Genomic DNA, 12,966 nt, shown 5'->3' with positions numbered 1-12,966 from the left:
TATCAGACTCACTCCCCCACTTTATAGCTTCTTTACATTATGATGACTAAAATTCATACGCATGCCCTAAATTCAAGACTCATGTACCACCTCTTAGATTTCAATAGACATTTCTCTTTCTCTCTTTTTTTCCTCTAAATTTCAGGTGCACAGAAATGAATTAATCATAACCTTTGGCTGATGACACACTAATTTTTTTTTGTCAATGCTCGGCCTTCTTTTAAAAATCTTTTATTAATTATTTTAAATAATATAATAAATATGTATGAACCCATAGCCCAATACAGAAAATAGAATGTTGACGATAATGGAAACCATACTCTATGGTCTTCCTCCGTCCTATCCCTGTATCCCCACCCCCACCTCCCACAGTTAAACCCCTCTCACCAGCTCCATCACCATGAGTGTCCCATACACCATCAGCTGTCCTCTGGACTCACACAATAGTCTTCTAACGGATCTCCCTGCTTCTTCTTTTGCATCCCACCCCCACCCCCAGCCAATCTATTCTTTTCATTGCATCTGGAGTGATTCTTCAAGATCATCTCACATAAACCCTTGCTTCATAACTTGCAATGGCTTCCCATCTCATGCAGGATAAAATCCAAAGTCCTTACAATGGATTATCAGAACTCATATGACCTGACTCTCGGTGCTGATCTGCTACCATCCTCCTCACTGTTCCTTTGGCCCAAAGTCTTGGAAGTTGCTATTCCAACTGCCCAAAATATCTTTCCCAAAATATCTTGTCACTCTCTTATTTTATTCAGGCTGCTACTCACCAGGGACTCCTCAGCTTTCATTAGGAACAGCATCCTTGTCTACTTCCTGAGTCATTTTCCAACTCCCTTATTCTGTTCATGACACTCTCCTCCCTTAACTTCTTATATGTGTATTTGTTTATTGTCCGTCTTTTCTCCATAGAATAAATGCTCCATGGAGGCAGGGCCTGGTCTTGTTCACCACTCTAATCCCACCACCTAGAGTAATATCTGACACTGGTTATAGGTTGGGGTCCCTGGGAAGCAGATTCTGAGATAGGGTTTGGTGTGCATGACTTCTATAAGGGAGTACTCTTGAGATTAGTGGCTATAAAAGGGAAGAGAAAGAAACAGAACTGGACAGAGGGAGCAGTTGGGTGATGATACCATCTTAATGAAGGCCTTAGACAAACCCATCAAGCTGGGATTGCCTTTCAGAGTGGTACCAAATTGGGGTGACAAGCCTGGGCCTTGATAAGCCCATGTAGATCAGTCATTCCTGGGGTTCCCCGAGGAAGGGGGCATGACTTTGGAGGAGGGGCTCTCTTCAGCTCAGCAATTGTGTAGTGGGCTGACAGCTGAGAGCTGCCTGCAGCACTCCCAGGAGCTGAGGAAATCATTCCTTCATTTCTGAAGGGAGATCTGGGTGGCGTATCACAATACCCACTATAGCACTCAATCAGGTAGTTCAACAAATAAACTTAATGGGATCCAAGAACAGAACAGATGGCATGAGGATCCATGACGTGTGAAAGAGGAGAGAAAGGAAAACCAGGTCAGTGAATCCTCATGCCCAAAGTCCTCCATTTGCCTACTGTGGGGAAGGCCCTGTGGTGGTGCTCTACAGGATATAATGTTCAAAACAATGTCACCCTTGCTTTTGAGAAAGAGAATGAAACATAAGCACAAACATTCATGGTACCAAGCAGTGTATTTTAACTTCCATGTGTAGCACAAACCAGTGCTCATAGTGGGAAAAGAGGAGGAGGATAACAGGTGTAAAGATCATCACCAGTGTAACCTTACAGATGAAGGAACTAAGCTCAGAAAGGTAAAGGGACTTCCTCAAGGTCATGTAGCAGATCAGTGTCAGAAGTAAAACCTGATGATAAATACACACCCCCCCTTCCCCTTAAATTATTGCCTAAATATTTGGCCAGAGCTCCTTATGTGATGTCTGCTTCCCCACTCTTTAATTACTAGCAATGGGGGTCACTGGCCAACCCAGTTGCTGGGTCAAGTAAGAGCTCTCACCTAACTGTTACCATTGCAAGGAAGAATGACATCACTTGAGTCAGCTCAGAGTCTTATTTTCCTGTAGCTCATGAATTTGTTGTTGGGGTAACAGGATGATTTAGAAGGCTCTAGCAGAGGTGTGACGGGAAAAAGAAAATATTCCAAGGTTGGCTGTAGTGGGAAAAAGAAAATATTCTAAGGTTGTGATTTCAGAGAGGGACAGATGGTCACTTGAAACCATGGCTTCAGCTTGAGGTTCCAACTTGGCTTTGTGTTTTCCCTCAAGTTAACCAATCTCCATTTGCCTAAGCTAACCAACCTGAATAGCAACCTCCTGATATGCTTCTAGAACAGCCTTCCCTTCCCCTCCTTATGTCATGAGGAAGACCAAAAAAAACCCCTTTTGTTGAGTGTTTTCTATGTACCACGCTCTGGGTGGCCTTTTACATACTTAAGTTTATTTACATAGGTGATCAATACAGTCTCTGACCATAAGGAACTAAACATCATTTACATTAAAATAAGATAAATACATAACAAAAAGGTAACTATCCCAAGTGTTGTATAAAACTAAAAATCAAGACATTAAGAGCAATGAGAATTTAGAGAAAGCAGAAGTCACTGCTAAGGGATGGGGTCATGAAAGCCTTAAAAAAATTATTTATTTATTTTGAGAGAGGCAGAGAGAGAGAAAACGAGGGGGTAGGGGCAGATAGAGAGGATGAGAGAACTCCAAGCAGGCTCCCCACTATCAGTGCAGAGCCCAGCATGGAGCTCAAACTCACGAATTGTGAGATCATGACCTGAGCCAAAATCAAGTGTTGGTCACTTAACCGACTGAGCCACTCAGACACCCCTGTCATGAAAGTCTTTAGGAGGAAGGATGGATTTGATATGGGCCTTGAAGAATGGGCAACATTTGGGCAGGGAAAGAAAAAAGGAGACCACCTACTCAGGTGCATGAACAGATCCTAAAATGGGAATGAATCTCAACTGTGCCCATGAGACAGTGAAAAGCCATTCTTGAGGATGGGGTGGGATGATCCCCACTCCCCACACCAATAACCGAGAGACAACTGCTTCAGTGTCAAACAAACTTGAACTCAAACCCCACTCGTGTCACACAATAGCTAAATTAATAAGCCTGAGTCTCATTATCCTCATTTCTAAAATTGGAATAAAATACTTCATTCCTAAGTTGTCAGTTGAGGATTCAACGAAATGATAATGTGCCCAAAGTACCCAGCCCTTCATGCTGGCCATAGTGAGACCAAAAAAATGGTTAGACATCATCTAGTATGTGCAGATCAATTGAGCCCTCATGGTTAGAGCCTCCCGTGGTTTGCAAAGCACTCTCACAAACATGAACTCATCAGAGTGAACCTCCCAATAGTACTGCTGGGAAAACTGGAGTTTAGAGAAGCCTTGACTTTCTCCAGTTCCTATCTTTAGGGGCAGACAGACCTGTGCTCAGAAGCTAACTCTGCTACCTCGGCTACCTAAGGCACCTTGGGACACTTGGGCTCTCTGAGCTTCAGCTTCTTTGAATTCTGTGGTCAACTTTTCACATCCATCTCTACATCCTTTCCTAAATATTTGATTTGATTCTTTACATTTTGAATAGATCATACATTATAAGCTTCAAAAATTAAACAGTACAAAAGCTGCAAGATGAAAAGTCTCCCTCTCACCCCTGTCCATTATCCACCCTTTGAACCACACCCAGTAAGTAACCTGTGCATTCTCCAGTAATTTGCTGTGTATCCTTTTCTGAGTCTTTACGCACATAGAAGTCAATCTAAATGCGTATAAGTATGTTTCTGCAACTTGCTTTATTTTTTAACAACACATCTCAGATATGTTTTCATATCAGAACGTACCAGCTCCTTATTCATTTTTACAGTTGCATGGTATTCGATTATATGAATGTCCCATAATTCAACTAGTTTCCTATTGACGGGCATTTAGGTTGTTGCCATAGTCCTTTGTTATTACAAACAATACTGCTGAGAATAGCCTGTACCTAGGCCATTTTGCGAGTGAGTACATTCATAAGCTAAACTCCTAGAAGTACAATTACTGGGTCAAATAGTTTGTGCATTTGGCATTTCCATAGCTATTGCCAAGCTGCCCTCTATCAGGTTATACTTCTGCTTGCAATGTCAACATATGAGGGTGCCTGTTTACCCAAACCTTGCCAACTCTTGTTGTCCTTGTTGCCAATCTGACAAGTGAAAATAGCATCTCAGTGTAGTTTCAATTTGAATTTATCTGATTAAAAAATGAGTTTAAGGGTATATTCATAATTTTTAAAAGCTATTTGTATTCTATTTACTTTAAATTGTATGTTCATATCCTTTGCCCCCTTTTCCATTGGGTTGTTGACCTTCTGTATTTGTAATAAGGAAATTTCTAGAAGAAAAATTTTATGTCAGAAATACAAGCCCTTCATTTGTAGTATGAGTGGCAAATAACTTTCTCAATTTGCCATTTGCCTTTTGATCTTGCTTACAGCATCAGTTGTGTGTGTGTGTGTGTGTGTGTGTGTGTGTAAGAAACCATCCCCAAACATATTGGCCTAACGTAACATTTATTTGCTCATGATGCAATGTTGTGGCCTCCACTGAGACCACTGTTGTCTGTTCCTCGAGGTGTCAGCTGGGCTCACTTAGGCTTTAAAGTCACTCGATGGTTGATGGCCTCAATTACAAGTCTGGTGTTTGACTGACTGTCAGTAGAGATGACGGAGATCACTAGCCATCCAGTAGGCTAACCTACTCTTCTTCTCATGGTGGCCACAGATTTCAAAAACAGCAAGAGAGCAAACACCAATGCCCACATGTTTTTCAGTGTCTGCTTGTATCACATTTGTTATTGTCCCAATGGCCAAAGCAAGTAACATGGCTAAGGTTGGAGTCAGGGTAGGAAAGGAATAGCCAAGGGTGTGAATAAAGGGGAGACATTTGTGGCTATTTTTTGCCTACCACATTTACAGGAATTATTTGTTTTTGGGTTTGGGTTCCTTATCATGAGGTTACTATTTGTTAGTTTGTCTTTCCATGCAGTTTTTAATTTTTATATAACACAATATCATGGGTTCCGAATTTTGAGTCCTAGGTAGAAAGCTCTTCCCCAGTTGAAGGTTATAAAGGTCATTCCTATTTTATTCTTTTATGGCTTCATTGCTTACATTTGAGCTTTGATTCATTGGGAATTTATCCTGTGTTCACTCCACATTTATATTCTTGATGAACAAACAGTCCTCTTCTGTTTGGGAAGGTTGTTGCACCAGTCAGGATAGGCAAAGTTATACCCAATTACAAAAAAATCCTAATGGTAGTGGCTTTTAACAAGAAAAATCTACTTCATGCTACATGCCCATCAAGGTTTGGCATAAGCTCTGCCCCGCATCAACTTTACTCTGGTGCCCAGACTGATGAACCATCCTCCATCTAGATCGTTGCCAGTCATGCACAGGAGAGAGGCCGTGACCAAGCACAGACTGCCTTTCAGCTTCCTCTCAGAAGTGACATATGTCCCCTCCACCCTCATTTCATTGGCAAAGCAAGCCGCACAACCCATCTTGATGCCAATGGGATTCTCCCCCGAGGAGGGACAGCAAATATTTGGGAACATTTCAGTCTTTCATAACTGTCCCTCCTGCCAATGTGCAGATTTGCAAAGAAATGCACGTGGAGCCTGAGGCAGGCTGGGAACTCCATCTCGCCAGCTAGCTCAGGAACATGACTGCTAGCCTGTGGTTCTACCTGCCAGGGGCAAATGAGGCCCACCCCAACATTTCTTCCCCAGATCTTACATCCTGCTCAGACTAGAGGGCACACATATAATCCAGAGCAGCAAAGGACAGGACGGGAGAAATAGGTGGCCTCACCTATGGGACTGTTGAATTATGTCTCCCTCAAAAGACATATCGGAATACTAACCCTCACCCCCAGTGCCTCAGAATGTTACTTTATTCAGAGATGGTGTCTGTACAGAGACACGCAAGTTAAAATGAAGTCGTTAGGATGAGTCCTGATCCAATGTGACTGGTACCCTTACAAAAAGGGGATATTTGGACATGGACACGTGCCAAGGGAAGATGAGGTGAACACACAAGGAAAAGACAGCCATCCACCAGCCAAGGAGGGAAGCCTGGAACAGACCCTTCCTTCAGAGCCCACAAAAGGAACCGAGTCTGCCAACACCTTGGTGTCAGACTTCCAGCCTCCAGACCTGTAAGACGATAAGTGTCTGCTGCACAAGGCACCCAGGTCTTGGTTATGGCAGCCCTAGCAAACGAATACAGGGAACGTCTCCAACGGCTTGATGGGGGCGTCCTGGATGCTCTTTGGAAAGGGCTTCTGGTGCCACACCAGAATAGCAGGAAAGAAATCTGTGATCAACTAGCAAGGTCTTCCATGAATGTGACGTGGGGAGCAGCATTGAATTTGGAGTCAGCTGCCCAGGAAGGGCTCCTGCACACTGTGACTTTGCAATGAAAACAGGGGCTTTGCTGAAACAATGAGGGAGGGAGAACAGAGAATAGCATGACATCCGCGAGGATATTGGTCCCTGGCCTACTCAAAAGCCATCCGCCCGTTAACTAATAAGACAGCACTAGCAACTAGCAAGAGAAAGTCAAAGTCTCAGACAAAATGATAGCCCCTTAATATTTTACCAGACATCAGCATCCCCTTCAATGACTCTTTTTGAGGTTTGCTATATTAAGACCACAATGTCTGCTCTTCTCAGCCCTGCTGAGTATTATGAAATCTCTCCACCTCCAGCAGAAGTGATTCCAAAACTCTACTAGCCGCGACGTATTTCTCAGAGCAGGTGTCAGAGTGTGCGAGGGCATTAGAGGAAGCCTGAAATATGCATGAAGAGGTCCAGAGGCTTGGGGATAGTGGTTGCTTTTGGCAGCTGAGGGCCCCTCTTTGTTTCCTCCCTGAAGGCAGATTCACCAACAACAAACTGTTGTATTTTTTTTTAATTGTTTTTAACGTTTTTATTTATTTTTTTTGAGACAGAGAGAGACAGAGCATGAACGGGGGAGGGTCAGAGAGAGAGAGGGAGGCACAGAATCTGAAACAGGCTCCAGGCTCTGAGCTGTCAGCACAGAGCCCGACGCGGGCCTTGAACTCACGTACCGCGAGATCATGACCTGAGCCGAAGTCGGATGCTTAACCGACTGAGCCACCCAGGCGCCCCAACAAACTGTTGTATTTTGAACCTGAGGCATTAGTGTGCATGCATGTGCGTGTGTATGCGTAACATGTCTTAGTACACTGGGTGCTCCCTGGAACACCATCCCAATTTGGAAGCAAGACAGCACTCTTGCCATTGATGGCAGGGTTGACTCAGCAGGCCCCAGCAGTGGTAACATGGTGAGATGGCATCTGAAGTGACTTCAGAGGCAGTGATCTCCAGAAAGAAACATGATGCAGAATAAGACAAAAGAAGAGGGGCGCCTGAGTGGCTCGGTTGGTTAAGTGTCAGACTTTGGCTCAGGTCATGATCTCACGGTTCGTGAGTTCGAGCTCCGAGTTGGGCTCCGTGCTGACAGCACAGAACCTGCATGGGATTCTCTCTCTCCCCCCCTCTCTCTCTCTGTCCTCCCCCATCTGTGCCTTTTCTCTCTCTCAAATAAATAAACTTAAGAATTTTTAAAAATATGTAGAAAAGACAAAAGAAGAGTGTATCTATTGCTTATGTAACAAGCCACCCCCAAAACTGTGGCTTAAAACAACCAGCGTTTTATTTGTTCATGATTATGTGGGTCAGTAATTTGGGCTGGGCTCAGCTGGGTGATTCTTCTATTCACCCAAGGTCATTCACATGGCTGCAGCCAGCTGGCGGGTCACCTGAGGGCCAGCTGACCTAAGGGATCTCAGCTGGCTTGGCTCTTCTCTGTTACACAGGCTTTATCACAAGGTGGCAGAGGAGTCCTCAGCAGCCCAAGTTCATTAGCATTTTTCAGGCCTCTGCTTACATCACCCCTGCTAATGTCCCAGTGGCCACACCCAGAGCCAATGTGGGAGGGGATTGCACAAAGGCTTAGATACAAGAAGCCATGATCCCTTGGGGGCCTTTCAGCATGAGAATCTTCCACAGTTCGCTTTTCTGAGAATTTTGTAAAAGTCGCTGAGATTCTCAAAGGTAAAACTTGCAGACCACTGGACCTCCTGCCTTAGAACGTAGTGAAATCTTTGTTACTTTCATTACTATGATCCCATCTATACACACAGGCAAGTAAGCCTGGGGAAACTCAAATTGTGGGTCTTGGATAAATCCATTAATCTCTGAGACTCGGTTTCCCATCTGTAAAACTCACCCCATAGGCATCATCAGGGAAATACAAACCAAAGCCACGCTGAGATACCACCTCACACAGGTCAGAATGGCTAAAATGAACAAATCAGGAGACTATAGATGCTGGCGAGGATGTGGAGAAACGGGAACCCTCTTGCACTGCTGGTGGGAATGCAAACTGGTGCAGCCACTCTGGAGTCAGTGTGGAGGCTCCTCAAAACATTAAAAATAGAAATACCCTACGACCCAGCAATAGCACTGGTAGGAATTTATCCAAAGGATACAGGAGTGCTGACGCATAGGGGCACTTGTACCCCAATGTTTATAGCAGCACTTTCAACAATAGCCAAATTCTGGAAAGAGCCTAAATGTCCATCAACTGATGAATGGATAAAGAAGATGTGGTTTATATATACAATGGAATACTACTTGGCAATGAGAAAGGATGAAATCCTGCCATTTGCAGCAACGTGGGTGGAACTGGAGGGTATTATGCTGGGTGAAGTAAGTCAGTCAGTCAGAGAAGGACAGATATCATGTTTTCGCTCATATGTGGAAATTGAGAAACTGAACAGAAGACCATGGGGGAAGGGAAGGGGAAAAAATAGTTACAAACAGAGAGGGAGGGAGACAAACCACAAGAGACTATTAAATACAGAGAACAAACTAAGGGTGGGTGGGGGCTGGGGGAGAGGAGAAAGTGGGTGATGGCATTGAGGAAGGCACCTGTTGGGATGAGCACTGGGTGTTGTATGTAAGCCAATTTGACAATGAATTATATTAATAAACAAACAAACAAACAAACAAACAAACAAGTAAGTCAGTCCTAGGGATATAATGTAAAAAACAAAAACAAAAAAACTCACCCCATAGGGTTATGGTAAGGATCGCACCAGCTCAGGGACTTTGGGGAAGTGCAAAGCCCTCAATGGGTGTTCTTCTATCAGCCAGGAGATGCCATGAGGGAAATTTTAAGCTGGTACACAGGAAAATGTGCAGATACTCAATGAGAAAAGAGAGTTCTGGGAGACTGAGCTGTGTAGAGAATTTTTTTAAAAAATTCATGAGATGACCTTTCGGTTCGAGGGACGTTAAGTTCGTCTTGGTCTCTCTGTCTCTCTCCCCAAGAGTGACAAGGAGAAAACAGATTTTGTCTTTGTTTCACACATCTGTTTTCCTCTTGTACTAATTCTAAATGGTTCCTCTAACTCAAACGCAACGTGTTCCCTCCTGCTCCGAACAGCGTTGATCCAGCTTGCAAGACATCTCCTCCAGAAAGTGTTTGTGGCTCACGCCCCAAGTCGATCCCTGCTCAGCCAGCCATCAGATAATAGTACCACGTCCTTTTTATGTGTCTGGCACGGTGCTAGGACCTGGTGACACAAAGATGAATGAGGCACACTTTTTATCCTCTCGCTGCTCACAGACTGGTGATGAGATAGATGCATAAACAGGACATAGCACTATCATTGTGTGCTGTGAAAGAAAAATGTGTATTTTTTTTCAACGAGCACGTAACGATCCCTTCCCCTATGCGTGCCTTCTGCTGGCATGAAATACAAAATGAATTAAGATGCCTTTCCTGGTTTTGAGGGGTGTCTAGAGCAGGAGTCAGACAAGTCAACGGTCACAATCCAGGAACACAGAAGCAAGCGTGAGGTTCACACGGGAGCCCAGAGTACAGCACCTGCCAGATTGAAGCATTCGGGGAATGTTTCCCATAGGATGTATATCAAACAAGAAGAAGCAGGGGTTGGATTCCAGGCAGACAGTGCAGCGTGTACAAAGGCAGAGTGGCTTGGGGGAGTGTGGCATTTTGGAGAAACCCAAGCTGCTCAGCATGCCTGGTACACAGAGTGAGGTGGGGGGGGGGGGTGAGAGCAAAGCAGCAAAGTCTGGAGGGGTGGCAGAGGCCAGACCACAGGTCCTGGGGAACCGCTGATCATTTCAACCCGGGAAGTGGTCTGGTTGGATTTGCATCTTAGAAAGATCGTTGTTGGGGCGCCTGGGTGGCGCAGTCGGTTAAGCGTCCGACTTCAGCCAGGTCACGATCTCGCGGTCCGTGGGTTCGAGCCCCGCGTCGGGCTCTGGGCTGCTGGCTCAGAGCCTGGAGCCTGTTTCTGATTCTGTGTCTCCCTCTCTCTCTGTCCCTCCCCCGTTCATGCTCTGTCTCTCTCTGTCCCAAAAATAAATAAACGTTGAAAAAAAAAATTTAAAGAAAAAAAGAAAGATCGTTGTAGCCGAGGTGGGTAGATCAGCACATATACGGGCAGTCGGGGGGCAGGACAGGGACACAAGAGACTGTTTAAAATTCCCTTCAAATGGGAAATTATGAGGGACTGAATCTGGGTAATACTACTGGGGGACAGAGAGAAGGGGGTGGATTTGGGAGCCAGAAAGAAATGTCATGGGCTGAATTGTGTCCTCCCATAAAAAAATTCATGTGTGAAGTTCTGGTACCTCAGAATGTGACTGTGTTTAGACAGAAGGCTTTTGTTGTTGTTGTTGTTGTTGTTGTTGTTGTTATTTGAGAGAGAGTGCGATCACACGTGTACAAACAGGGGAAGGGCGGAGGGAGAGAGAGAGAGAGAGAGAGAGAGAGAGAGAGAGAGAATCTTAAGCAGGCTCCATGCTCAGCACGGGGCCTGACACGGGGCTCACTCTCTGGAACCGTGAGATCATGACCTGAGCCAGAATCAAGAGTTGGACACTCAACCAACTGAGGCACCCAGGTGCCCCGAGAAGGTCTTTAAAGATACGATTAAGTTAAAGGTCATTAGGAGGAGCTCTACTCCTGTATGATTGTTGTGCTTATGAGACCGGGACACAGAGACACATAGGAAGAAGACCATGTGAAGGCACAGGGAGAAGACAGCCATCCACAAACCAAGGAGAGAAGCCTCAGAAGAAACCAGTCCTGCTGATACAGTGTCTTAGACTTCCAGCGTCCAGGATCACGTGAGAATAAATTTCTGTTAAGCCACCCCATCTATAGTACTTCACTGTGGCAACCTGAGCAAACAAATACAAGGAGGAAGAATCAGGAGATCTGGGGGTTAAGTGGCAGGAGGGGCTGAAGGAAGAGAGTAGAGGGTGACTTTCAGGTTTCTCACTTGGCCGTCTGGCATGTGATGCTGCCCCTCTCCAAAAGGTAGAACTCAGGAGGAGCAGTGGGGTTAGAGAGAGAAGATGGTGCGTTCCAGGTCGGACATGTCCACGGTCCCTGTAGAACAGTGAGTGGAGATGGCCCACCAAGCAGCTGGAGGTGTGGGGCTGGAGCTCACACAGGAGGAGGTGTGGGGATACAGGTAATGAAATGTTCAGACAGAGGGGCCGTTGAAGCAGAGGACAGTGGAGGTCACGCAGGCAACACGTGTGCTGGGAGAAGAGAAGGCAGAGGCCACTTATGGGAGAAGGGAGCAGAGATGGCCTGGGCACGGGACAGAGTAAGAGGCATTTCATAGAGAAGAAAATGTCAAGAAAGGCTCTCAAATCCTGGAGAGCTCAATGTCTCTGAGTCCCTGTCTCTCTCTGTCTCTCTCTTTCTCTCCCACACACGCACACACACAAGTTCATGTTGTTCTACCATTTTGTGATATCGGTCGGTCGCTTTGCAAAGATTTTTCCATTGTTTTCCACGTGCTGCTCTTCAGGCTTCAGAGTCAGAACCAGAGCAATGCCTGTCTACTTCTTCAGAGGCCACAGAATGCTCTTAGCTCTGGACCCCTGCCTGCTGGGGCCTGCCCTGGCCTCTAGCCAGCCCCCCAACAGAAGCTGTCCATTGGTCACTAAATGTCACCCTCCGGGAGGTTGGCCCAGTTTTTCCTCCAGGGCCGTCTTAGCCCATCCTGCAGTGATTACCTCACTGAAGGACACAGACTCAGTGGCCCTGCTCCAGGGTGTTTGAGGTGAGACTGCTCTTTTTAAGGCTTTTTGAGGAGTTGGGCAGAAACCTTGTGCCTCTGGGGTGGGGCCAGATGTACGGGAGCTATGGAAACCACCGCACCCACTTAGCCCAGCCTCCCAGACCTGGGTAGAACCATTTCATTGGTTTACTTACTCTGGGAAGGCGCCTGGACCCCCTCTCGCGGACTCCTCCCTCCAATCCAGGGAGAGATGCCTTGAAGAAAGGTCATTTGTCCCGGGTTGTGTGATTAATTAAGAACCCAGGATGTGGGGGTACCTGGCTGGCTCAGTCAGAAGAGCATGAGACTCTTGATCTTGGGGTCGTGAGTTCAAGCCCCACGTTGGGTATAGAGATCACTAAAAATAAATAAGCACTAAAAAAAAAAAAAAAAACCAAACCCAGGACTTGGCTCTGGGTGACTTTAAAGTTCTCTCCGCTGTTAAGTGACACTCTCTTGTCTTTCCACCACCACCTGGTTCTCCCTTCCTTCCCGGGCATACTCCATGCTGCTGAAATCCTGGGGTGCTTTACCCTGAAGTAAACACAGTCGGCCAAGCAGTAGCTGGTGAACCGGTCAGCCAGTCAGTGGATGTTTACTCTCCAGGGCACTCCTCCAGGGTGTGGAGGGGATGGATGGCACAATACGAAGAGAGCACGAGAAAGAGCTTTCTCCCTTAAGAACTTGCCGTCTCCTTGGAAATCGGAGTGCTGGGCACAATGTCAGAGATCGGTTTTTCTCACCCACTC

This window comes from Prionailurus bengalensis, chromosome C1 (genome assembly GCF_016509475.1).
Source record: "Prionailurus bengalensis isolate Pbe53 chromosome C1, Fcat_Pben_1.1_paternal_pri, whole genome shotgun sequence".
Classification (NCBI taxonomy): Eukaryota; Metazoa; Chordata; class Mammalia; order Carnivora; family Felidae; genus Prionailurus; species Prionailurus bengalensis.
This window is presented reverse-complemented; position numbering follows the sequence as displayed.